Below are 4,108 nucleotides of genomic sequence, written 5' to 3'. Positions count from 1 at the left end.
ATATATATATATATATAGTTTTCCACAAAAATATTCATAAACTCATCGAATCGATCAATTAAAAAATAAGTATATCACAATCATCATAAACTTCGTAATCACGATTCGCTACACGAACATTTCTTTTCGATTTCTTCTTCGATCTAGATGGCGTTCAAATCTCTTTTGATTCAGTTAGAACTGCGTATACCTCTTCTTTTCTCCGTTCCCGCGAGGAATATGCAAGCAAAACTGGCGCTTTTCGTTAGTGTCGTCTGCTCGACTCTTCGAAACCACTGAACTCGTCCGGATCGGGATAGCGGCGGCATTCCTACGTTCTTAGAGTGGTGGCGAAGCGAGCTCGTGGGCTCGGAGAAGAGAGGGTACAGTATGACTACTTGCGGTCAGAGGGGAATCGAGGGGGCAGTCTCGATGGAACATCAAGCGCGCGAGGGTGAAAGTGCACAGGGGCGGGAAAAAATTCTCGATTGCAAGATTCTTGTCGATGGAGAAAAGAAATATATTCTTTAAGCTATTACTATATGCAATACATTGTATTCTGACAGCCAGATCAATGAATGATAATATATTATTATTACCTAATCTAATTTTTAATTCTTAATATATTTCATTTTTGAAATTTTTATATAAATACTAAAGCATTAATTCAAAAAAGAATAAATAATTTCCATTTAAGTCGATTTTTGAACGATTATATATTTACTTATATAACTTTGCATTATATATTGCAGTGTATATTCAACTTTACTGTATCGTATTCGTTAAAGATCTCTTTTCAATTGATCGCGTTCCTTTTTCTGTCTCTTTACGGGACGAACTGCGGCTTCATTACTGGATGGTTCGGTTTAAATATAACGCGGCTTGTTTGTTTTCATGCTGAGACTCAATGCCAAGGGGTAAATGGCTGCTCGTATTGTATGCGGTGTACTACACAATAGTTCCTTCGTCGCTCCTGATGACGCAACGTGAATTTTACGAAAGAATTTTTAACGATTTTAAAACAGAGTGAATGACTTTTAATTAAGATCTGTTTATTGAGTTTTTTTTTTGCATGAGATAATTAATCGAATGATTAAAAAGATACATTAGTCCCGTCGGATCTTCTTAATCAATTTTAAGTTAAAATAGTACTTACCTTGAATGCTGCTATCCAATCCTGAAACAGAATATAAATAAAATTCTCATTAGCGAATCATTTTCAAATTTTTTTTTGCAAAGAGATAACGGCCGATTTAATGATTCAGACAGTTTTTTAATAATTTGAGTATTTTAATATTTTTTGAATTAAAATTTATAAAAATTATCAACTATTTTATATTTTTATCAATTATATTTAATTAGATCAGCCATTGTTTCTTAATAAATAAATAAATTACACCGTTTCACTGAATAATATTTTCAACAAATATTTTCATTATTTATTATTTATAAAATTAAATGCAATGGGTATAGAATTAAAAAAGACTTAAGTTTTAATTTAATTACTTCATGTTTCTTTTCTAATTTTTAAAAAATTAATTAATTATCAGATAAGAGAAGTAAGATATATTTTTTATATTTTTACACGAATATTTAATACTTGTCCTTTTTCGAAATAACAATCTATGGAATTCGAATCATTTGATTTATTCCATCGATTAGAAACTATCCCTATGAAAACCCTTAATTTCGAACCGTCAACAAAAAAATTGGGAACCGGGGATGAACAGGCGTGGTCTTTCAGGTATCTCGAGCCATACGTCAGAATATGGAAAGCATGTAGATGCCTCCAAAGCTAATCTATGGAGATGAATGTCCCACCCCTGGCAGAATCCACGCATCGAGACCGCTCGATCTTTTTAAGACACCGCCTGTTTCCGATGATATCCAACATGGCCAACTTCGAAGTGTACAAAAGGAGAAATGCCTCGGCACCCTTTGTAGCCTGAGACGATAGATGGAACGATACAGAAAACGACCTAAACAACAACGGATGGTTATATCCTTTTTTTTTTATAAGCGGGAAACATATGAACTGGTTTAATCCGTCTCAAGCATCGAAAAAACATTTATGAAATTAAAAAAAAAAAAAAAGATAAATATCTTGCAATTCTCCGAAAAAATATATTTCTTTCAAAAATATGTAAAAACAATTACTGATTTCAAAAAGTAATTATCTTAATTTTTTTTTTATCGTATTCTTTTTTTTTTTTTTATAAAATTTTTCTCTCATCATCGATGACCCTATATCTATCATGTAAACCGATCAGATTCGAGACAGATATGACAGATTTCATTAACAAAAGGCTCAAATTCGATCAACAACGTTCGAGAGAGGAGATCAATCCAATTATTTCGACGATCGTGATTCGATCCGAGGGGACGGAATGCACAGTGTCGCGTGCATGATGTCGTGAGCGTGTTCGTGCGCGTACAGCTGTATTCCACGGCATATATACCTGTCTCGAACATCACGGGGTATAAATTGTGACCGTGGCAAGGTGGACGATCGAAGACACGCACGACCACCGCGTTTGGTATGCGTGTCTACGAGAAACATGCGTCCTGGGTAAAGTGGTGGTTCGTTCTGGAACCTTGGAAATGTGTTGTGGAATTCTCGAAGCGAAGTATGCTATCATGAAATTTCGAAGGGAAAGGGAATGGAGTGGCGAAAAAAAAGGCGCAAAAAAATTGGGCGGTGGTTTCTCCGTTGAATGATCGTGCAGCTCGGGGTGAACTGCGGGGTGACGCCCTGATGATCGGGACCAGAGGCACCTATCGCGCCATCTTCGAGGAGATAAAGAGAATTCCCAAACCACAGTTGACCGTGCAGGGTAAATGATATCGGACTGTCGATGAATTTTTTACAAAATTAGGAAAGAAATGTGAAGTAATTAAATTATCAGATTGGTAATATAAAAGTTAAACCTTTGTTTATCTTTATATAAATGTTAATTTTTTTTTCTAAGTATAAAAATGGTGCAAGTTATACTTTCATTATAGAAAGCGTTAAAAACGAATTAAATTTGTTTATATTATGAAACAAGTTCGAAAATCATGTTTTAGATTTTAAATAATTTCTTCTTAATAAGTTTCAATCAAATTTGTTAAGCTTTTTATGGTATATATCGGCATTTTCTTTGCTTGAAATTCTGTTATGAAAGATTTACAAGTATTGCGACTAATTAGTCGACGAAAACGAAATATCCGGATACATTCGAGTTGTAACGTTATACGATATCGTTGAGAGAAGTACACAACAATGTTATGTATACACTTGAAACGTTATACTTGAAACGTTGCCGTAGTGGATTAAGTTTGTGATAAAGTGATACGATGTACAAATAATGTATTTCGCTGGAGGATCGATGAAAATTAAATTTTTATAAATATAATAATTTTTGATATTTTTAAAATAACAATTCCTTGGCAAAATATTTAGCATTTAGAATTGAAATATTATAAAGTTTCCAGAATTATCGAAATTTTATTAACTATTATCTGATATAGAGCAATCTATATCTGGTAAATTACCATTTTTAAATACAATTTTTATAATAACAATATTTAATTATATTTTATCACATATGATTCATTTCGAATTATTATTCGAATATTATTAGAGATGATTAATAATAATAATAAGTAATATAAATACTTAGTTTGATGCAATAGTTAAAAGAAAATTCTTGTAATTTAGTCGCATAATATGTTGAAAGTAAAATAAAAACATATGAAAGTAATACATTAATATAATTTATTACGATAATAGATATTGACAAATTTTGTACGATTTATTATGCAAATAGTCTCAATTTAATGAGAATGTCTTGTTTTTACCTGTTTTATCTAATCATAAAATATATATTATACGGCATTTATCGTATACGTACCGCCAATTAAATCACACAATTAAAAAGCAATACACGATCGTATTATAGATCAATGTTGCACGATCCGTTGTGTCCGCGACTGTTTTACCGACTCGTTTTATCTAACTCGTTTACCTAGTGAGAAAGAATTTGCGAGGCTTGGTGGGTATTTTACCTACAACGTGATCCTCCTTTCGTAATCCCTAATATCCTTCAATCACGAAAATGAAATTGAAACGCCTGTTACGTGCTACGTG

This window comes from Apis dorsata, unplaced genomic scaffold, assembly GCF_000469605.1.
Source record: "Apis dorsata unplaced genomic scaffold, Apis dorsata 1.3 scaffold_85, whole genome shotgun sequence".
Classification (NCBI taxonomy): Eukaryota; Metazoa; Arthropoda; class Insecta; order Hymenoptera; family Apidae; genus Apis; species Apis dorsata.
Note: the sequence above shows the minus strand (reverse complement) of the source record.